This window comes from Elephas maximus, chromosome 15 (assembly GCF_024166365.1).
Source record: "Elephas maximus indicus isolate mEleMax1 chromosome 15, mEleMax1 primary haplotype, whole genome shotgun sequence".
Lineage (NCBI taxonomy): Eukaryota > Metazoa > Chordata > Mammalia > Proboscidea > Elephantidae > Elephas > Elephas maximus.
The window spans coordinates 67,433,049-67,458,177 of NC_064833.1; positions in this window are offsets into that span (position 1 = coordinate 67,433,049).

Genomic DNA, 25,129 nt, shown 5'->3' on the forward strand with positions numbered 1-25,129 from the left:
TCAGGATGCAAGATAAACATACATAAATCAGTTGGATTCCTCCACACCAACAAAAAGAACATCAAGGAGGAAATCACCAAATCAGTACCATTTACAATAGCCCTCAAAAAGATAAAATACTTAGGAATAAATCTAACCAGAGATGTAAAAGACCTATACAAAGAAAACTATAAGACACTACTGCAAGAAACCAAAAGAGACATGCATAGGTGGGAAAACATACCTTGCTCGCGTATAGAAAGATCCAACATCGTAAAAATGTCTGTTCTACTCAAAGCGATCTGTAGATACAAATGCAATCCCAATCCAAATACCAGTGACATTTTTTAATGAGATGGAGAAACAAATCACCAACTTCGTATGGAAAGGAAAGAGGCCCTGGATAAATAAAGCATTACTGAAAAAGAAGAACAAAGTGAGAGGTCTCACTCTTCCTGATTTTAGAACATATTGTACCCCCACAGTAGTCAAAACATCCTGATACTGATATGACAGCAGATACATAGGCCAATGGAACAGAATTGAGAATCCCAACATAAATCCATCCACATATGAGCAGCTGATATTTGACAAAGGCCCTAAGTCAGTTAAATGGGGAAAAGACAGTCTCTTTAACAAATGGTGCTGGCATAATTGGATATCCATTTGCAAAAAAATGAAACAAGACCCATACCTCACATTATGCACAAAAACCAACTCAAAATGGATCAAAGACCTCAATATAAAATCTAAAACGATGAAGATCATGGAAGACAAAATAGGGACAATGCTAGGAGCCCTAATACATGGCATAAACAGTATATGAAACATTACTAACAATGTACAAATGCCAGAAGAGAAATTAGTTAACTGGTAGCTCCTAAAGTCAAACACCTATGCTCATCCAAAGACTTCACCAAAAGAGTAAAAAGATTACCTACAGACTGGGAAAAGGCTTTTCGCTATGGCATGTCCTATCAGCATCTGATCACTAAAATCTACATGATACTGCAAAAACTCAACAACAAAAAGATAATCCAATTGAAAATTGGGCACAGGATATGAACAGGCACTTTACCAAAGACGACATTCAGAGTGCTAACAGATACATGAGAAAATGTTCATGATCATTAGCTATTACAGAAATGCAAATCAAAAGTACAATGAGATTCCATCTCACCCCAACAAGGCTAGCATTAACCCAAAAAACACAAAATAAATGTTGGAGAGGTTGTGGAAAGACGGAACACTTATACGCTGCTGGTGGGTATGTAAAATGGTACAACCACTTTGGAAATCAATTTGGCACTTCCTTAAAAAGCTAGAAATGGAACTACCATACGACCCAGCAATTCCACTCCTTAGAATATACCCTAAAGAAATAAGAGACTTCGCAAGAACAGATATGCACACCCATGTTCATTGCAGCACTGTTTGCAATAGGAAAAAGATGGAAGCAACCAAGGTGCCCATCAATGGATGAATGGATTAAAAAAATGTGGTATAGTCACACAATGGAATACTATGCAATGGTTAAGAACAACAATGAATCTATGATACATTTCATAACATGGAGGAATCTGGAAGGCATTATGCTGAGTGAAATTAGTCAATTGCAAAAGGACAAATATTGTATGAGACCATTGTTATAAGAACTCTAGATAAAGTTTAAACACAGAAGAAAATATTCTTTGATGGTTACAAGGGTGAGGAGGGAGGAAGAGGGATATTCACTAACTAGGTAAAAAAAGACACAAAAAAATTTTTAGGTGAAGGGAAGGGCAACACATAACACAAGGATAAGTCAGTACAACTGAACTAAACCAAAAGTAAAGAAGTTTCCTGAATATAACCAAAGGCTTCAAAGGCCAGAGTAGCAGACTGGGGGTATGGGGACCATGGTTTCAGGGAACATCTAGGTCAATCGGCATAACAAAATGTATTAAGAAAATGTTGTGCTTCCCACTTTGGTGAGAGATGTCTGGGGTCTTAAAAGCTAGCAAGTGGGCATCTAAGATGCATAAAATTGGTCTCAACTCACCTGGAGCAAAGGAGAATGAAGAACACCAAAGCCACAAGGTAAATATGAGCCCGAGAGACAGAAAGGTCCACATAAACCAGAGACTCCACCAGTCAGAGACTGGAATAGCTAGATGCTGCCTGGCTACCACGATCACCGCCCTGACAGGAAACACAACAGAGAATCCCTGATGGAGCAGGAGAACAGTGGGATGCAGATCTCAAATTCTTGTAAAAAGACCAGGCTTAATGGTCTGACTGAGACCAGAGGAACCCTGACAGTCATGGTCCCTGGACCTCTTGATAGCCCAAGATGGGAATTACTCCCGAAACCAACTATACAGACAGGGATTGGCCTGAACTATAAGATAGGCAATGACGCTGCTGAGGAGTGAACTTCGTGGCTCAAGTAGACACATGAGATTATGTGGGCAACTCCTGTCTGGTGGCAAGATAAGAAGGAAGAGGGGAACAGGAGCTGGTTGAATGGACATGGGGAATACAGGGTGGAGAGTAGGAATGTGCTGTCTCATTAAGGGGAGAGAAGCTAGGAGTACACAGCGAGGTGTGCATAACTTTTTGTATGAGAGACTAACTTGATTTGTAAACTTTCACCTAAAGCACAATAAATAAATTAAAAAAAAAAAATGAGCAATAAAGTAGAACAGATTTCAGATGCCAGATCCAGGCAAAAGGAAATGAAGAACTGAACAAGGATAAACCAAAAACCAAAAATAGAAGCATTACAAATGAAGACAAAAGGGTTGGTGTCAGAGAAGTTTAGAAATAGAATTGAGGAACACGGCTGCTGGTCGAATGTGGGGAATAGCAAGGAAGAGTTTAAAGTGATGATAAGTGTTTGAATCTGGCTGTCAGAGATAGTGGCGGGGACATGAACCAGCAGAACCAAGAGAAGGAAAAGGGATCAAAAGGAAGATGCTGAGTTCAATTTGAAACATTTTTGTTTAAAGTCAATTACAAAGGAGAAAAGAAGGCTGAATTATTCAGCAACATACCATCTCTTATTTCAGCAGGTGATAAGGAGATAATAAGCGTGAACATGGCTGCAAATATTTATTTAATGCCTACTCTATTTCAATCCTGCTCTAGGTGCTTATTGCCTAAGAGGAAAACTGACACTTAAACTGGTCAATAGGATTCAATATGATAATTGCTAAAGGCTGCAATAAGAAGAATGAACATGTCCAACATTCTTGGTAACTCAATAAGGAGATCTGGAAAACAGAAGTACCAAAGAACAGGCAACGGCTCAGCATCACTCAGCTTTCTCCAGTCTTCTGTGTCGAGTCAGAATGCCCAGACCTGGTCTTCCTCCTGTTCAGCTTTGTTGTTGTCTAGGATAGAGGTATTGAAGACTGCTTATCAAATATGGAGCTGTTCCTTAGTTTGGCCAGGTGGGGGAAGGCTGACAAAATCAGAACCCAAAATTCTCTCAGGCAGCTAAAATAATAGAAGCCCAAGAGATACATTTAAATGATAAACGCTTGGAAACCTGGCTTGGTGATATTTCATATGAAAAATAGACCTGAGGTTTTCATTGAACCCCAAGTTTGATAAAAGATAAAACATAAACCTGGGGCACATTAATAAGAGTTAAATATTAAAATCATGGCAAAAAAAATCCATCATATTCTTTACTGGTCAGGACACATCTGAGTACTGTATTTTTATGCAAATAATGTGCGCCTTCTGCGTTTGTTTGCCAAACTTGCCCCCCCACCACCACGGTATTTTTGTAAGTATGTAGTGCTAATGTTTTACAGCAACATGTAAAAACAATTGGCATAGCAGTGCTTACAAAAACACCTCTGGTGGTGGGGCACAGTTGACAATGTAGAAGTCATGCATTATTTACACAAAAAATACAATAGTTTACTGAATTATAAATATTGGATTTTAAAGGGAAACTGTCAAACTTGAGCAATGTAAGAAGAATAGCAAGAATGAAGAAGGTAATGAAATAATATATCATACTAAAAAAAAAAAAAAGAATTGAAGAACTAAGTGGATTTAGCCCAGCAAAGGCTAAAAGACGTAAAGGACATAATACTGTCTTCAAGAATTTAAAGGGTTTAACTACTAACCTAAAGGTTGGCTGTTGAAACCCACCCAGGAAGACCTCAGAAGAAAGTCCTGCTGACCAACTTCTGACAGCTAAGAAAACCTTATGAAGCAGTTCTACTCTGTAACACATGGGGTTGTCATGAGTCAGAAGACAGCCACGTGAAGACAGTGGCAGAAATCAAAGCAATGCATCTACAAGCCAAGCAATGCCAAAGATTGCCAACAACAACTGGAAGCTAGGAGAAAGTCATGGAAGAGGTTCTCCTCAGAGCTTCCAAAAGGAACCAACTTTGCAGACACTTTGATTTTGGACTTCTGGCCTCCAGAACAGTGGGAGAATAAATTTCTGTTGCTATGTACAGAGACCAAAGCTTATTAGTGGTTATCAGGGGTGAGAAAGAGAAAGTAAGGGGAAGTCATTTCTTAGCGGGCACTGAGTGTCTGTTAATGGTGGTGAAATAATTGAAAAAAGCATAGTGGTAATGGTTGTGCAACACGGTGAACATAACCGATGTCACTGAATTATTCATGTAAAAATCGTTGAATTGACAAATTTTTGTTATGCATATTTTTAAATATGAAAAAAAAATCCTGTTGCAAAAAAAAGAATTAGTCACCAATCTCCTAATCAAGGAATTGAAACTTTTCTACCTTCATTAAACTTATATTCCATGGGAAAATTAATTTCTTCTGCTTAATTCATACCAAACATTTTAAAACATCAAGTGACATGATTTTAGGCATTAATTAAAATCTCATGTGACTTCCGGCCAACATGGCACCATAAACAGAAGCACCACGCCGTCCCTCCACAGCAAAGTCCTGAAAAACTGTGTAAAACAGAGGCATACATCACTCCTGGAACCTGAAGTGTCAAATGAAGAAATAAAGAACTTAGCCAAACACGGAATGGAATAAGAAACTGAAGAAACTGACAGAGGACAGAGAGTGAGAAGAGATATTTGCAGAGGTCCATTATCAGTTAACGCAGCACAGTTTCACCATCTTGGACTCCTATTGGGGGTCAGTGGATCAGGAGCATGGGAAAGAAGCTTCACACAGCTCCCAGCAGGAGATACTGCACCAAGTAACCAGAGATACAAGCTTTCCTAGCCCCCATCCTCTCCCCACTGCTCTACCTCCAAGCTTCCTGGCTGGCTGTGGTGGCTCAGCCAGCCGGGAAGTGCAGCATCCTTGCTGCTTGGATTCACCCCACCCACATCGCAGATCAGCAAACTGGGACTACAAGGAAGCATCTTCATGAAGTTCCCAGCAGGAAACAGAGCAACCAGTAATGAGTGATATATGCTTTCCTAACCCTCACCCTTGATCCACCCCTCTTCAGCCTCCTCTACTTCCTGCCAGCTGCAGTCTCTTGGCCAGGAGGCAATTGCTTCCGTCCCAGCCACTTGGATTTGCCCGGCCCACGCCAGCCAGGTCCCTGAGCTGATGTTGCTTTTTTCTGTCTCTTCTGGTTTCTTCCATGTTTCCCACCACCTTCTCCTCCTTTCTCTCAAACACCTGGCCCCATGTGCCATCTTTGCTTCTTCTTAAAAGTCTGTTAAGCCCTGTTCAGCTGGGGAACCACTCTCCCTGCCCACAACACTGTGCTGGTAGGATCCCTGGGGCTTTTTTTTGTTTGTTTTGTTTTGTTCTGTTTGCTTGTTTTCTTTCTTTTTTCATACTCTGGAGCCCCTTCTAGCAGGGCTGCACTGCACACCTTAGAAGCCACACCTCCAATCTGTGCAGCCACATAGGTGGGATCCCTGGGGGCATTTCTTTTTTTTTTTTTTTCTTCTCTCTTTTTCCATTTCTATCTTCATTTCTCAGTTCTTGTCTGTCTACACTTACCTTCTTTTCCTATCTCCTGAATACGTGGTGCTGTGTGACATCTATACTCTCTCTAGCCACACTATACTGTGCAGCCTGGGAGCCACTTCCCTGGTCTTCACAGCCGCACCAGTGGGACCCCTGGGGGTTTTTTTCTTTTCTTTTCCAAATTTTTATCTTGTTATCTTTTTTTTCCTTTTTGCTTTTCTCCATTTCACAGTTTCTCATCACTCCACTCCAATGGCAAGCTCCCTTAGCACTCTTTTTTTTTTTTTCCTTTGCCTGTTTTTGGCTTCTGTTTCTCTTTCCTTTTTTCCATACCCATATTAGCTCCACATATCACAACCTCCCCCCTCTTTCCTGCCTGCCTGCACCGTGCACTGAACATCACACTCCCGAGCGGCACAGGCACACCTGACTGGAACCTGCCCAGGAATGGTTCCTCGCCCAACTTAGTGGCCCTAGTATGTGCCACAAACAACCCTTCCAAGCTGGACCTGCCCTGCTGTACCATAACTGAGTATCTGGACTGGCCCATTGGACAAGGAGGTGAAAAATATCATGACTAAGGATGAGCAAACAACAAAGAATGCACAACCTACCTGCTCAGATGTAACCAAATAAAACAGAAAAGCAGGACAAAACAAACAAATCTATAATCAAGGAATGAAGGAAATAACTACTGAATGTCTAAAGACAGCAGACAATATCAAAACATATAAAAAACAGGACAGAATGGCTCCAGTAGGCTTCCAAAATAAAATACCAGGTGACTTTCCAGTAGAAGAAAAGGCACTACAACTACCTGGCCAAAAATTCAAATCTCTAATATTCAGAACTATCCAAGGGTTGAAGCAAGAAGCAGACAAAAAAAATGAAGAAAAAAATAGACAAATTTATGGAAAAGGTGGACAAATTCATGGAAAATATGGACAAGAAAATGGAATAATTCAGGAAAATAATACAGGAACAAAATTAATTCACCACTAGAAATCATACAAAAACAACAATTAGAAATCCCAAAGATAAACAACAAGATTTCAGAAATGGACAGTGTCATGGAAGTGCTGAGGCTCAGGTTTGAAATGATGGAAGACAGATCAGCAAAATTGAAGACAGACACTTGGATACAACTCTGTTTGAGGAAAAATCAGAAAAAAAGGACAAAGAAAAATGAAGAAACCCTGAGAATTTTATGGGATACAATCAAAATAAAAAATTTATGAGTGATCAGAATTCCACAATGGGGAGAGAAAAAGGAAAACACAGAGAGGACCATTGAAGAATTGCTGACAGAAAACTTTCCTAATATCATGGATGATGAAAAGGTGACCATCAAAGAAGCTCAACAAACCCTAAATAGGAGAGATCCCAAAAGAAAAACACCAAGGCATATCAAAATCACACTTGCTAAAAACAAAGAAAAAGAAAAAACCCTGAGAGTAGCTTGAGAAAAACAAAAGTCACATATAGAGGAGAAACAGTAAGACTAAGCTCTGAGTATTCGGCAGAAACCATGAGAGCAAGAAGGCAATGGAATAACATATACAAAACATTGAAAGAAAAAAATTGCCAACCACAAATAATATATCCTGCAAAATTTTGTTCAAATATGATGGTGAAATTAGGATATTTCCAGGTAAACAGAAACTAAGGGAAATGTAAAAATCAAACCAAACCTACAAGAATTACTAAAAGGAGTCCTTAGGTCTAAGAACAAAGAACATCAGACCACAGCCTGAATCTAGGACACTAGATTGTACCGGCCAGATACCAGTGTAGGAAATGAACTCTCAAGGACTGCCCAGAACCAAAAAAAACTGCAACAGGGAACCAGAGAGTTTAATTAGAAAATGACAACAATGCCAGAACAATAAAAGAGGGAATAAATGGTGTAGGTATAAAACTTTCTAATGGAGAGGAAGCCAAGGCAATACCAAGCAATAACAGACTGGTTTAAACCTAGGAGAATAAGGTAAATTTTAAGGTAACCACAGAGAAAGTTAACAAACCTACCCATCAAAATAAAGAAGAAAAACAAAAAGTCTCAATAAAAACAAAATCTACAAAAACAAAGGAAATAAAAAAAGAAATCCACAAACAAAAGGAACTCAGCATAGGAGAGTAAGAAAAATAAAGAAAATGCTAGCACTACAAAATGGCAGCAATAAACTCACATCTATCAATAATTACACTGAATGTAAATGGCCTAAATGTATCCATAAAGAAAAACAGAGTGACAGAATGTATTAAAAAAAAAAAAAAGAGCCATCAATATGGTGTCTACAAGAGACACACCTTAGAAACAAAGATGTAAATTTATTAAGAATCAAAGGATGAAAAAAATAGCTACCAAAAAAGAGCAGAAGTGGCAATACTAATCTCAGATAAAATGGACTTTAAAACAAAATCCACCGTAAAAGACAAAGTCCATTAAATGGGGAAAAGAGGTCTTTTTAACAAAAGGTGCTGGCGAAACTGGATGTCCTTCTGCAAAAAAATGAAACAGGACCCATGCCTCACACCATATACAAAAACTAACTCAAAATGGATCAAAGACCTAAATATAAAGCCAAAAACCATGAAGTTCATAGAAGAAAAAATAGGATCAAAGCTAGCAACCCTGGCATTAGCAGGATACAAACCACAACCAACAATACACCTGCTCTAGAGGATAAGCTAGATAAACTGGAATCTTCTAAAAATTAAAAACTCGTGCTCTTCAAAAGACTTCACCAAAAGAGTAAAAAGAAAACTACAGAATGGGAAAAAATTTGGGGCTATTATAAATCAGACAAAGGTCTAATCTCTAAAATCTACAAAAAAAAATCCAACACCTCTAGGACAAAAAGGCAAATCATCAAATTAAAAAATGGGCAAAGGAAATGAACAGACACTTCGCCAAAGAAGACATTCAAGCAGCCAACAGACACATGAGGAAATGATCCTGATCTCTAGCCATTATTAAAACTGAGAAATGCAAATTGAAACTACAACGAGATACCATCTCACCCCAACATTACTGGCACAAATCAATAAAACAGAAAATAACAAACATTGGAGAGGCTGTGGGGAGATTGGAACTCCTGTGCATTGCTGGTGGGGATGCAAAATAATGCAGCCATTTCTGAAAACAATAGGGCGCTTCCTTAGAAAGCTAGAAATAGAAATACCAGATGATCCAGCAATCCCACCCCTAGGAATATATCCTAGAGAAATAAGAATCGTCACACAAATAGACATACGCATACCTATGTCCACTGCGGCATTGTTCACAATAGCAAATAGATGGAAACAACCTAGATGCCCATCAATAGATGAATGGATAAACAAACTGTGGTATATACACACAATGGAGTATTACACAACGATAAAGAACAAAGATGAATCTGTGAACATCTCATAACATGGATGAAACTGGAGGGCATCATGCTGAGTGAAATAAGTCAACCGCAAAAAGACAAATATTGCATGAGGCCACTACTGTAAAACCTCATGGAAAGGTTTACATACAAAAAGAAAAAATCTTTGTTGGTTACAAGGGTGGGGAGGGGTGGGGATGGAAAAATACTTAATAGATAATAAACAAGTGGAAATTTTGGTGAAGGGTAAGTCAGTACACAATACTGGGAAAGCCAGCACAGCCTATACAGGACAAGGTCATGGTAGCTCCATAGACATATCCAAACTCCCTGAGGGACCGAATTGCTGGGTTGAGGGCTGTAGGGACCATGGTCTCGGGGAACACCTAGCTCAACTGCCATAACATAGTTCATAAAGAAAATGTTCTACACTTTACATTGGTGAGTAGCATCTGGTGTCTTAAAAGCCTGTGAGCTGCCATCTGGGATGCTCCACTGGTCTCGCCCCTTTGGAAGCAAGGAATAATGAAGAAAATTAAAGATACAAGGGAAAAAAATAGTCCAAAGGACTGATGGACCACATCTATCACAGCTTCCACCAGACTGAGTCCAGTAAAACTAAATGGTGCCCAGTGACTGCTCTGATAGGGATCACAATAGAGGGTCCCGGACAGAGCTGGAGAAATATGTAGAACAAAATTCTAACTCAAAAAGAAAGACCAGACTTGCTGGCCTGACAGACTGGAGAAACCCTGAGAGTATTCCCCAGACACCCTTTCAGCTCAGTAATGAGGTCACTCCTGAGGTTCACCCTTCAGCCAAAGATTGAATAGGCCCATGGAACAAAAACAAGACTAAAGGGGCGCACCAGCCCTAAGGCAGGTACTTGAAGGCAGGAGGGGACAGGAAAGCTGGTAATAGGGAACCCAGGGTTTAGAAGGGAGAGTGTTGACATATCGTGAAGTCGTTAACCAATGTCATAGAACAATGTGTGTACTAACTGTTTGATGAGAAAATAGTTTGTTCTGTAAACCTTCATCTAAAGTACAATAGAAAAAATAAAATAAAAAACCTCACGTAATGATTTTTTTTGCTATAAATCATTCAGGATCTACTTCTTAACTTTGCCTATTGCTAAAATTATTTAACTGTAACTAATTTTTATCAATTACTATTTAAAAAGGAACTGTCTTTGAAAGCATAGTGTGTGTACAGAGTTTATATTGTAGAATTTAGTTTTCCACTTACCCCATTTTGCCTTTGATGTTTTATAATGTGCTTGTAAAGATAGAGTCTCAGACACAGTGCTGACTTGAAATTATTCCACTCCTTGCCCTTTCTCTTAGAATTGTCTTGTTTCCATAATGCTTTCCAGACTGGAGTAGCTTTTCAGAAAAATGAGAGAGGGCTGAGCCCTGATACTGCTCCTCGTAGCTGAAGAACCAGTCTTGTGAGGCAGTACAGTGATGCAAATCTTTGCATATCCTTTCTCCAGTACATGCCAACTCTTTTTCTCCTGTTTCCCTAGTCCAAACTACCTGCCAATTAGTTCGAGTATACTGCTGTCCAGTTACTTGTGAATTGGAGACAGAGGTATATTTTAACATTTGAGATAAAGGATGACTCCGAATCACCAAGTTGAAAGCTGCAGAATAAAATGCAAATTTGAGACTGTATTGTGTGTCAGTATCAACCAAGTACCTGACTCCACCAGTGCTTACTCTCTGAAGTGGCAGAGGTGGCCTTCCAAGTTGTGGACTTGTTCTGGAAATAACAGACAGAGTAAAATTACATTCATAATGTGAACCAAAATCAAAGTATAAATGCAAATCCCTTTCCAGGGAAGCACAGTTAACCAGTTTTCTTTGTTTATTCGCTTATCTTGTGGCCTTCTTCATTCACCTTGTAACAAAGAAAAAATAAACGTGATACTACTCTACTCTTCCCAATATCTGGCAAGCACCTACATTTTTCCAAAGTGTGATTTAGTACAGTAGAGTATGTGAAAGGTTTCTATACTTTTGAGGGTTAACTTGTTTTAATGAAAAAATGAGTTAAAAGCCCATGTGCCTGGATTCTACTCCAAGCTCTTCCACGTAACTATGTGAAATTATGTAAGTAACTTGACCCTTCTACAACTCAGTTTTCTCATCTGTATAGTGTGTGGGTAGATTACATTAGTTATAAATTCTCCACCAACTCAAATTGTCTAGGATTTGCTCCCTTTGAGATTCCTTGACATCCTGCTAAAGATAAAAGATAAGCAATTATTTCATATTAATAACTGTTCTTTGAATAAACTAGATTTGGGAAGAGGAAAAATAACAGAATTGTTCGGGGATTGGCATGGGTGAAAATGGAGTTGAATAGAGTGAACTTAAACTGTGTGGGCAACAAATCAAATAACTGGTCTCCAATATGCAGCAGAAGTTTGTCTATCTCATTTTGCCTAAGTGGTTGAGATATGCCTTTTCCTAAAAGTATGCCTATTCCTAAAAGACCTAGGTTCATAATTGAGTTGATGTGACATAATACTTACATTAAGTGGTACTTTTAAAATAAGCCTCCAAAACATCTCTTTCAGAGTTTTCATGCATGTTATAAAAGTAAACTTCTGCTAAGACTTTCCCATATGCCGACACATCTTATTTCTGAATAGAATGTTCTGTTTTACAAAGGGCTTTTCTGCATATTATCTCATTAGCCCAGACAACTGCCCTGTGAAATAGATTATTTTATAAGCCCCATTTGTCACTCGATGACACTTCAGAGAAATTAAAAAATGTTGCAGGTCAGAGAGAGGAATTGCATGAAGAACCCAGGGTTTCAGTCTTTCTTCCTAATCCCTTCCTCTCTTTTTTTTATAATTCAACAAATATTTGTTCAGTGTCTAGAAGCCAGGAGTTGTATTAGACAATGGGTTGGTAAAAAAAACAAAAACATGAATCCGTCCAATGGTCTGTATAGCTTAACAGTTCCAGTTAACATCAAAAAGCAGTGTTGTCACTAGGGTTGGTGTCAACCAGTGTGGCAACTCATGATGTCATGCCCATACTAATTACCACAATGTTATAGCTAAAACACCATAAAATCTGACAAAATCAGATACTATAAAAACACTATCTGCAATGAAAACAACAGTATGTGCTTGTAGGGCATGTAGATGAAACCACATGATATGAAGCATCATTATAATTGGGTAATAATGACAGCTCTGACCAGAGAGCATTAGAAGGTTTAAAAAGTAAGTTAGCATAGAATTTTAGCCTTATAAATTTTTTTTTTTTAGGTATACTGATAAATGTAAGCTGTGCTTAAACAAATTTTTGTTGTTGTTATAACTAACTACAGGGATATTTTTATAAAAAAATAATAAATTTTTGCTGAAACACTGCACAAAGGCATCTTCTTTGGTCTTCTTTATTCATTGCCCAGCTTTTGCATGCATAGGAGGCAATTGAAAACACTATGGCTTGAGTCAAGCACACCTTAGTCCTTAGAGTGACATCCCCCCGCCCCGCCTTTTTTTTTTAACACTTTTAAGAGGTCTTGTGCTTCAGATTTGCCCAACGCAATGCGTTGTTTGATTTCTTGACTGCTATTTCCATGTGAGTTGATTGTGGATATAAGTAAAATGAAATTCTTGACAACTGTGCCAGCAGGGCTCCTACCATCGAGATGGGCATAAATATATAGATACAGAGGTGTGTTGAAGAATATTGAATAGACCACAGAGTTCCAAAAGACCAAATAAATCTGTCTTGGAAGAAGTAGAGACAGAATGCCTGTTAGAAACAAGGATGGTGAGACTTCATCTCACATACTTTGGACATGTTATCAGGAGGGACCAGTCCCTAGAGAAGGATATCATGCTTGGTAAAGTAGAAGATTAGTGAAAAAAAAGGAAGACCCTCAACAACGAGCTCAACCATAACAACTGCTGTGAGGATGGTGCAGGACCAGGCAGTGCTTGATTCTGTTGTACATAGGGTCACAATGGGTCAGAACCAACTCGACAGCACCTAACAACAACATACATATAGATATATAGGTTCTTTGTATTAAACATGTTATTGTTGTGTTGTTGTGTGCCATCAATTCTAACTGAAAGTGACTCCATGTGACAGAGTAGTACTGTTCCACAGCGCTTCCTAGGCTGTAATCTTTACCAGAGCACATAGCCAGGTCTTTCTCCCAAAGAGCCTATGGGTGGGTTCCAACCACCAGTCTTTTAGTTAGCAACCAAGTTCTTAACCATTGCATCACCAAGCTTCCTTATATTAAACATACTATATTGTACATTTCTGAATTTGTGTCTATCAAGAAGTTACTTGATTTTAAATGGACATCTGACCCCACAACATGAAAGCACTAATAAACCATATGAGCATAATTTCTTTGCAAAACCTTGCTGCCTCATCTCCTCAATTTTGGGGAGGAGAGAGACTTGTGAATCACCATTTTAAAGCATCTTTAACTTCCTTCACTGAATTGTATGGTGTCTTTCTGAGGTAGCAATAAAGCAGTCTATTAAAATTTGTTTCTAAATTTTTACATTACCACTTAATTAAAAGAAGATAATGAAATTTCAACACCATCCTGTTTCAACATTATTTTAATAGAAGCATTTAGCTAAAAAATCAAAAAATTATTGGATGTCTTCCAATTAATATTTATTTTCAATTAGAGTTAAGTCAGAATTCAAATAATCTGAAAGATTTTAATTTTTAAAACTACATGGGGTCATTACAAATTACTCACTTTGAAAAGAAAAAAAAATAAAAGAATCCAAAGTTGATTGTCTCCTGCTGCTCTGCAGATATCAGGCTATAACTTGGAATTAATCATTAATTTTATGGAAGACACGAGACAATTTGAAGAAAACTTGTTGCTAAAATTCATTTAAAAATCAAGCACACTAACTCGCATAAGTGTGCACCACTCTTCGCTTTTATGAAAAACATGTATTGAGTACTTACTATGTACTAAGCACTATCCTATGAAGGATTACAAGAGCTGAATGGGAGATTTCAAAGGGCAGCTTGAGAAGACAAAGTAAAGTATTATAATGAAATGTTTAGAGATCTAGAGTTAGAAAACCAAAAATAAAGACCACAATCAGCATTTCTCAAGCTTAATAACTAAATAGAAAATACAAGCTTCGAGTTGCAATATTGAAGGATTCTACAGGGAAAATATTAAATGAACCAGGAAGCATCAAAAGAAGATAGAAGGAATACACAGTCACTGTGTTAAAAAAATTGGCCAATGTTCAACCATATCAGGAGGTTCCATATGATCAAGAACCAATGGCCCAGAAGGAAGAAGTCCAAGCTGCATCGAAGGCATTGGTGACAAACAAGGCTCCAGGAATTGACAGAATACCAAATAAGATGTTTCAACAAATGGATGCAGCACGGGAAGCACTCACTTTTCTATGCCAAGAAATTTGGAAGACACCTACCTGGGCAACCAACTGGAAGAGATCCATATTTACACTCATTCCAAAGAATGGAGGTTCAACAGAATGTGGAAATTATCAAACAATATCATTAATATCACATACAAGTAAAATTTTTGCTGAAGGTAGTTCAAAAGCAGTTGCAGCAGTACATTGACAGGGAACTGCCAGAAATTCAAGTTGGATTCAGAAAAGGACATGAAATGAAAGATATCATTGCTGATGTCAGATGGATCATGGCTGAAACCAGAGCCTACCAGAAAGAGGTTTTCCTGTGTTTTATTGACTATACAAAGGTATTCAACTGTGTGGATCATAACAAACTATGGATAACATCGTGAAGAATGGGAATTCCAGAACACTTAATTGTGCTCGTGAGGAACCTGTACATAGACTAAGAGGCAGTTGTTCAGACAGAACAAGGGGTTGCTGCGCAGTTTAAAATCAGGAAACATGTGCATCAGGATTGTATCCTTTCACCACATTTATTCAATCTGTATGCTGAGCAGATACTCTGAGAAGATGGATTATATGAAGAAGGACAAGGCATCAGGACTGGAGGAAGGCTTATTAGCACCCTGCATTATGCAAATGACACAACTCTGTTTGCTGAAAGTGAAGAGGACTTGAAGCACTTACTGATGAAGATCTAAGACCACAGCCTTCAGTATGGATTACACGTTATCATAAACCAACAAAAATCCTCACAACTACACCAATAAGCAACATCATGATAAACACAGAAAAGATTGAAGCTGTCAAGGATTTCATTTTACTTGGATCCACAATCAGCACCCATGGAAGCAGCAGTCAAGAAATCAAAAAACACATTGCATTGGGCAAATCTGCTGCAAAAGACCTCTTTAAAGTGTTCAAAAGCAAAGATGTCACTTTAAGGACTAAGATGCACCTGACCCAAGCCGTGGTGTTTTCAATCACTTCATGCATGCGGAAGTTGGACCATGAATAAAGAAGGCTGAAGAAGAATTGATGCCTTTGAATTACAGTGTTGGCAAAGAATATTGAATATACCATGGTCTGCCAGAAGAATGAAAAAGTCTGTCTTTGGAGACATACAGCCAGAATACTCCTTTGAAGTGAGGCTGGCAAGACTTCATCTCACTTACTTAGGACATGTTACCAGGAGGGACCAGTCCCTGGAAAAGGACACCATGCATGGTAAAGTAGAGGGTCAGTGAAAAAGAGGAAGACCGTCAACGAGTTAGAATGACACAGTGGCTGCAACAATTGGCTCAAGCATAACAATTGTGAGGATGGCTCAGGACCAGGTACTGTTTCATTCTGTTGTACATAGGGTCGTTATAAGTCAAAACTGACTCAACAGCACCTAAAAACACTAACAACCGGCACTATCCTAGGTCCCTGGGTGGAACAAATAGTTTGCACTTGGTTGCTAACCATAAGATTAGTGATTCAAACCCACTGTGGAAGACAGGTCTGGTTGCCCAAGAAAACCCTATAGAGCAGTTCTACTTTGTTACGCATGTGGTCACCAAGAGTCGGAATCAACTCGACAGCAATGGCTTTGATTTTTTGGTTTAGGCACTATCATAGTCTCCAGCTATACAGAAAACGTCCCTACTCTCTTTGAGCTTTCATCCTAATGAGGGAAGCAAACAATAAATAAACAAAATATCTAAACAAGATAGGAAGAAAACGGTATGTATGGAAAATGTTCAATAAGTATTTTAAAAATAAAATTCACAATGAAAATCCAGTTGTTCTCATTTTGAGAGGGGGGCTGTAGGGTCCCCAATCGAAGCCACAGTTTAGCACACCTACTTGATGGTTAGTGACTTTCAGTACATAGCTTGTTCTTGGCATAAACTTTTTAAAACCAAACTGAAACTAAGTGACAGGCAAAGATAAAGTGTGTGTGACATTGTCACAAATATAGCGAAAGCATAATTTTTGTGTTTTATCCTGGTGACTGGTACTGATGGACAAGAAAGTGACATGTGCCTTCTCAGAACTGAATCCACTTTTGTCCAGCTGTTAGAGAAATGACTGGTGCAGTCAGGAGTTCCATGGACAGACGTCATTTGGGTTCTCTAATTTAACAGGGTGCAAATAGTTCCTAAAATTAAAAACCCAGTCCTCTGTTTATTTCTTCTGTTTGGGAAGCAGTCACAAAACACGAGCTCTGTGCTGTGCTTCCAATGTCTGCTTCCCCTGTGGCCAATTTTCGCTTGCTATGAAAAGATTCCATTGATTTCCACCAACCAAAAGCACAGGAGACTGGCTATCCAGGAATCCCACTTTATTTTCAGTATCACTTCTTACTGTTTCTATATTTTAAAGCAAAAAGCCTTTCATACACCTGGTTTTCCAATTTGACCAGGTGTTCACTTTTACTACCGATAATGTATATAGTGTTTCATCCCAAAACCAAAAAAGAAAAAAATACCATTGCCATTGAGTTGATTTCAACTCGTAGCAACCCTACAGGACAGAGTAGAACTGCCCCATTGATTTTCCAAGGAGCACCTAGTGGATTCAAACTGCAAACCTTTTGGTTAGCAGCCATAGCACTTAACCACTACACTACCAGGGTTTCCATTTCAAAGGAAGCCCCAATTCCTTATATGAATATATGCCTACAGTCTTTCCCTCTTCTCTTTACCTTCCCATCCCCCAATCCTTTTACGCACAAATCATGTCTTTTCTGAAATATCACCTCTCCAAGGTGGAGTATGCTCAATGCTGAAATGGCATATAACATTAAGTAACATGACTGACTTCTTATGGGCTGCCAAAAGACCAGAGGGCAAAGGGAAAACAAACTTTAAAAAAGAAAAAAAAAGGAAGGAAGGAAAAAACTACTGGAAAGAGATCAAGCCAGGAAACTAAAAAGAAATGTACATTTCCCAGTTTAGAGAAACTTATTAGCTAATGGTTAAGAGAAAATTATTAGCTAAGGGTTGGAAAACAAAGCAAAGAAGAAATTGCCTCATTAATTGGTAGAGATAGTATAAAATTTATTCTTTAATAACTGTGGTAGGGAATATAAAATTTGGGGAAAATACATTTAACCAGGAAATACATCCTGGATGGTGCGTCCTGTGGCTACCACAGTAGTTGAGTTAGATTCTGATTAGATTCTAAAAATATGGAGAGCGTGTGACTGTTTACTGAACAGTTGTTGGTTTGAACTCACCCACAGATTCCACGGGAGAAAAGACCCGGCAATCTGCTCCCATAAAGATTAAAAAAATTACAACCTAGAAATTGCTATGCAGCACTCCTACTCTGTCACATGGGGTCACTATGAGTCAGAATCAACTCAACGGCAACTAACAACAACAACAATTTGTAAGACACCAAAACCAAACCAAGGAGGTGGGGCCAAAATGGCAGAGCAATCAGACACTTCTGGTGAACTCCCTTACAACAAAGACCCGAAAAAACAAATGAAATGATCATATTTATGACAAGCTAGAAGCCTTGAACATCAAAGGCAAAGTTAGAAAATGGACTGGGTGGCAGGGGAATGGAGAGACAGTTCAGAAGCAGAGAGGAGCTGCCGGACCTGAATCACTGAGAACCCTCAAGCACCATTCCCAGGAGAGACTGCAGCAGGCTGGTGGTAGCATTCAGCTGCAGTTTCCTCAGGGAGAATCAGCCAGCCGCACAGCCTACTCACACCTCTGGAACCAGAGAAGAATGGTGCTCTTGGCAAAAGCTAAATACTTGCATATATTTTATTGCACCCCCAGGCCCCAAGCTGGTTTCAGTGGCTGTCGATTTCTCTGGGCCTGAGATAGGTCGTGCTGCATGTCCTGAGCCATTCTCCTGGCCCTGGAGAAGGAATAAAATCACAATTGGGGACAAAGATAAACTGCCAACTCCACTAACCTGGGGAGCTCAGGACAGAAGTGGCTCCTGTCCAGGCATAAATGGTCTGTGGGTTTTGAATATCTTTCCCCCCTGCATGGACCTGTGTGGACCTATTTCAGGAGAATAGGCCCTTGATGGCAGACTGCAACTGTTCCAGCTGTGCAGTGGAGAGATGGGTGTTTGATGTTTGGCACTGCTTTGCCTATTGAACAGGGTCCTCACCTACCCACATCTGGGGCCTAAGGACTGGTGGCTCCACTCAGGTCACTCAGCCACCCACAACAAGGGTCCAAGGATAACTGGTACCTCCCAGTCCTTACAACCAAAACATTGGGTACCCATGGTCCATCTGCAGAACCCACCCACCTGTGCACTCTAGGGAACAGGGACATGTTTTCCTCACAGATACTCGGGGGATGGTTGTCAGCCCCCTTCCTTGTTCAGAGCATGACCCCCTGCTGCAAACATATACCAGTACCTACACCATTCACCCCTGCCCCTCTAAGGCTGTAGGACAGAGCCTGTACCACACACTTGATGACCAACTACCTAGACTCCTAGACTGATATACCTGATAACAGCTCTAGCCATCTGGTGACAGGACATTAGAGCTTCAAAGGCAAAAATAATCAAGGTAGCTCATTCAAGCAACCTATTCGGGCATATCGAAACAAAACAAAGCAAGAAGCTAGGACACAGTAAGCAAAAGTAAAATAAACTAATACAATAACTTATAGATGGCTCAGAGACAACAGTCAACATCAAATCACATACAGAAGCAAACCATGATTGCTTCAACAAGCTCTCAAAATAAAGAACCAAGGAATCTTCTGGATGAAGGTGTCTTCCTGGAGTTACAAGATGCAGAATACAAAAGATTAATATACAGAACTGTTCAAGACATCAGAAACATGATCAGGAAGGAGCTCAGGCGATACACAGAACAAGCCAAGGAACACACAGATAAAAGAGTTGAAGAAATTAAAAAGGTTATTCAAGAACAGAATGAAAAATTTAATAAGCTGCAAGAATCCACAGAGAAACAGCAATCAGAAATTCAGAAGATTAGCAATAAAATTACAGAATTAGACAACTCAATAGAAAGTCAGAGGAGCAGAATTCAGCAAGTGGAAGGCAGAATTGGTGAGACTGAAGATAAAGCACTTGGCACCAAAACATTTGAAGAAAAATCAGATAAAAGGATTTTAAAAAATGAAACCCTAAGAATCACGTAGTACTCTATCGAGAGAAATAACCTACATGTGATTGGAGTACCAGAACAGGGAGAGATAACTGAAAATACAGAGAGAATTGTTGAAGATTTGTTGGCAGAAAACTTCCCTGATATCTTGAAAGATGAGGAGATATCAAACCAAGATGCTCATTGAACTCCACATAAGGTAGATCTTAAAAGAAAGTCACCAAGACATATTATAATCAAACTTGCCAAAACCAAAGATAGAGAATTTTAAGAGCAGCTAGGGATAAACTAAAAGTCACCTACAAAGGGGAGTCAATAACAATAAACTCACACTACTGTGCAGAAACCATGCAGGCAAGGAGGCGATGGGATGACTTACACAAGGCATTGAAGGAAAAAAAATTGCCAGCCAAGAATCATATATCCAGCAAAACTGTCTCTCAAATAAGAAGGAAAAACTAGGACATTTCTGAATGAATAGAAGTTTAGGGAATTCATAAAAACCAAACCAAAACTACAAGAAATACTAAAGGGAGTTCTCTGGTTATTAAATCAATAATATCAGATATCAACCCAAGACCAGAATACTGGACAGAGCAATCAGATGTCAACCCACATAGAGAAATCTCAAAAATAAATCAAGATAAAAAAACACTCAAAACAGAGACACAGCAATGTCATTATGTAAAAGAAGACAACATTAAAACAATAAATAGGGACTAAGAAATGTAGTCATAGATCTTTCATATGGAGAGGAAGACAATGCGATATAAACAAATAAAAGTTAGGTTTAAACTTAGAAAAACAGGAGTAAATATTAATGTAACCATAAAGGAGACTAACAATCCTACTCAGCAAAATAAAATACAAGAAAAAATAGAGACTCAGCAGAAACAAAATCAACAACAATGAATAAGAGGTAAAGACAATATTTGAACTATTCAGCACAAAAAATTAAGTGCAAAAAAGAAACAACAACACACAAAAAAAGACATCAAAATGAACACTTCATAACATGGAGGAATCTGGAAGGCATTATGCTGAGTGAAATTAGTCAGTTGCAAAAGGACAAATATTGTATGAGACCACTATTATAAGAACTCAAAAAATAGTTGAAACAGAGAAGAAAATATTCTTTGATGGTTACAAGAGTGGGGAGGGAGGAGGGGAGAGAGGTTTTCACAAATTAGATAGTAGATAAGAACTACTTTAGGTGAAGGGAAAGACAACACACAATACAGGAGAGGTCAGCACAACTGGACTAAATCTAAAGCAGTTTCCTGAATAAACTGAATGCTTCGAAGGCCAGTGTAGCAGGGGCAGGGGTTTAGGGACCATGGTTTCAGGGGACATCTAAGTCAATTGGCGTAATAAAATCTATTAAGAAAACATTCTGCATCCCACTTTGGACAGTGGTTTCTGGGGTCTTAAATGCTAGCAAGCAGCCATCTAAGATGCATCAATTGGTCTCGATCCACCTGGATCAAAGGAGAATGAAGAACACCAAAGACACAAGGTACTTATGAGCCCAGGAGACAGAAAGGGCCACGTAAACCAGAGACTACATCAGCCTGAGACCAGAAGAACTAGATGGTCTCTGGCTACAACCGATGACTGCTCTGACAGGGAACACAACAGAGAACCCCTGAGGGAGCAGGAGAGCAATGGGATGCAGACCCCAAATTCTTGTAAAAAGACCAGACTTAATGGTCTGACTGAGGCTAGAAGGACCCCGGACATCATGGTCCCCAAACCTTCTGTTAGCCCAAGACTGGAACCATTCCCAAAGCCAATTCTTCAGACAGTGATTGGACTGGACTACGAGATAGGAAATGATACTGGTGAAGAGTGACCTTCTTGGATCAAGTAGACAATGAGACTATGTGGGCAGCTTCTGTCTGGAGAGGAAATGAGAGGGCAGAAGCTGGCCGAATGGGCATGAAAATAGACAGTAGAGGGGAGAAGTGTGCTGTCTTATTAGGGGGAGAACAACTAGGAGAATATAGCAAGGTGTATATAAATTTTTGTGTGAAAGTCTGACTTGATTTGTAAACTTTCACTTAAAACACAATAAAAACTAAAAAATAAAATAAAACCAAACCCACTGCTGTCAAGTCCATTCCAACTCATGATGACCCCATGTGTCACATCAGTAAGTTCAAACAGGTTTGGTTTGATTTTGGTATCTTACAAATTGTTGTTGTTGTTAGGTGCTGTCGAGTTGATTCTGACTCATAGTGACCCCATGTGACAGAGTAGAACTGCTGCATAGGGGTTTCTAGGTCATAATCTTTATGGGAGCGGATCACCAGGCCTTTCTTTCACGGCTTCACTGGGTAGGTTCGAGCCATCGAAGTTTAGGTTTAGTAAGGGAGCACAAACCATTTGATCTCTAATTAGTATGACAGAGATAATGAAAATTCAACAAAGCAAAGTTTAATGGTAATAGGGAATTACGCAGGATTTCTCATTATAGCACTGATTTTGGATGTCTGCATTGAAGGCATTAAAATAAAGTCACTGCAGGCAATTTTAGGAATAAAAGTTTTAGACAGGGACCAACACAGAGCCTCAAGCCCCCACACATGTACCCACACGAATATCATGTAGATAGATGTTCTCCTTAATAAGGGAAAAAGCCGCATTGAGAGGTCATTCTTGCGCACCTACATAAAAAAAAAAACAACAAATATGACAATGAAACACTTCTACAACAAAAGGAGCAGGTAAGAAAAAGAAATTTAGATTTATCTTCCTTAAGCACAACTCCAGTCGCATTCATATGATGATTGAAAAATATCAGTGAGTACTTAGTGTGTATCAAATAGAACACAAATTTTTCAGCCTAACATTCACATTTCCTTGTATTATGGCACAATTTATGTTTCCTGTATTATCTCCCCCCCCTTGATACTTATTCTACATGCCATTTAAAAAAAAAAAATCTTCTCCTGCATGCCATGAAATCACAAAAATTCTGTTTACTTTTGTACTCCTCAAAGTCTGTTATTAGTAAGTTGCTCTGGCCCTGGTGGCACAATGGTTAAGTGATAGGCTGATAACTGAAAAGTCGGCAGTTTGAACCCACCAGCTGCTCCAAGGGCTAAAAGACTCGGCAATCTGCTCCCATAAAGATTACAGCCTAGAAAACAGTAGGGGGCAGTTCTACTCTGTCCTGTGGGGTCTCTACGAGTAGGAACCAACTTAATGGCAAACAACAACAGCAACAAGATTTGTTTTTTGTATGGCTTCAGCTAAAATTTTTATATTAGCATTTTAACATTAAACAGAAAGCTGCAGACCCCTGGCTCCTTAGTTCTTTAGATATGCACGAGAACTAGAGACCATTAAGTTCAGCTCCCTTACAGTACAGGTACTAAGGCCCAGAGAGGGCAAAGAGCTTCTGCAAGTTCACACAGTGAGTTAGGGAAACAGAATAAGGGCAATACTCAGCTCTTCTCTCTTCTTATTCTGGGCTCTTTGCAATATGCACTTCACTGCTCCATCAACTTTTGTTTGTTTGTTTGAAGTTTGTTGAGAATGAATAAAATATGAAAAAAAAAATTTTTTTTAATATGAAGACATAATAAATCCCTACATAGATATGGTATGATTTATTAAGTATCAAATGTGATATACACATATGTGTATGCTTATATAAAAATAGTCTGAACTGGATATATTAAATCATGTTTCATTCTTGATAAATGTATTTCCCCCCCTTTGGATGGATATATATATATATATATATATATATATATATATATAGTCTATCACAGAGCCATTATTATGTTTTTATCTGAAAAAACAAAAAACAGATCCTTTAAAACCACTCCTCATGTCTATAATATGTGGGAAATAGCTAATAGCAACATTAAAGCTTGTTTATTGATGCAAGAATTTATTTTTAGGCATTCTATTTGCTGTGGGTATTTTCCAAATCTGTGTCCTTTTGGCCTTGGGTCCTGTGGGGACCTTAACCGTAGGCCAATACAAACAGGAGAAACGATCTGCTTCCCCAGCCTGGCAGGAGACTCACATGGTGGAGGGTTGACTCCCGTAGAAGTGGCAAAAAGCCCAAATCGTAATATGCATGGGACCACCACAAACTCAGGTTTGAACAGGGCTGAGACTGAAAGCCATTGACTGGTTCCTATTTTTGTTTAGGGCACCAGGAGTTCTGAGCTGCGGTGGTATCATAGTCAAAAGGTCAACACAGTCTTGCCTCCAGGCAAGTCTCTCTGGGTTAAAGCAAGACAAAGCCAGTGATTTAGGGGAAAGATAAGCATCCTAGGGAAGGGAAGAGGATAGGAAGAGTGAAATGATGGAAATATGAAGGTCATTAGCATTGCTCCCTTTCCCCACCCCTCTGCCATGGCAAATCGCAGGTCAGGGCAGGCCTCCAACTCCAGAGCGCAGAGAGCCCAAAGTGTGGACAAACTCTCAGATGAGAGAAGGGATAGAAAAGAGTTTGGAGGACTGCAAAACTGGAAGAAAAAAGCAGGCCAGGGAGCCACTCACCAGCCTTGCCAGGTGGTAGATTCAGCAGCAACACCTCACCTGTTGGAGAGCAGGCAGGCCTTTTTGTACTGCAGACTGGGCTATTTTGGTTCATATTCTGAGCTGGGATTTGCCTACAGGTTGAAGTACTGCAGTTCTTGAAGTCTAACAAAGATGAAAAGGTAGAGACCTACAGATATAATTGGACTGTTAATGAAATTCAAAGGCAAGTTAGCGAGTGACCAAATCAGTATTTTTTCACTATATGTAAAAATAGAGCATTTAAGCTGAAAGAATTTCTTAAAGCTTTCTTATTCAAGTTGCAGATATCTTCACAGAATGTTACACACACACACACACACACACACACACGGTGAAATAGGCAATTTACCAAAAGAACTTGTCTTTAGGCAACGTTGCTTCTGTTTAAAGAACAGAGAAACAGTTGCTAAAACTATCTTTTCACCTGGAAAAAAAATCTTAACATAGAGGAGTGTTTTAAGTAAAATTATATTGAAGAAGATACTATGGGCAGGATTAAAATAGCTAACATTTGTACTATTATAATATTTATAATACATTCGTATATACTAATAAATATTTTTAAGTGTCCTCAGGGTTAATTGTTAATATTATCACTTCGCAAGTGAGGAAACTTAAATTTACAGGTTGATCAAAATCACACAGCCAGTAAATTTGCATTTTATACTTGAACCAAGTTCTCTTGCCTCTAAATAGCAATTTAACGTGAAAAAATCAATCTTGGTAGGACACGCAATCCTTACTTGCTCGGATCTTCTTATTTTTCTATTCCAGATGCAAGTATCCATTAAG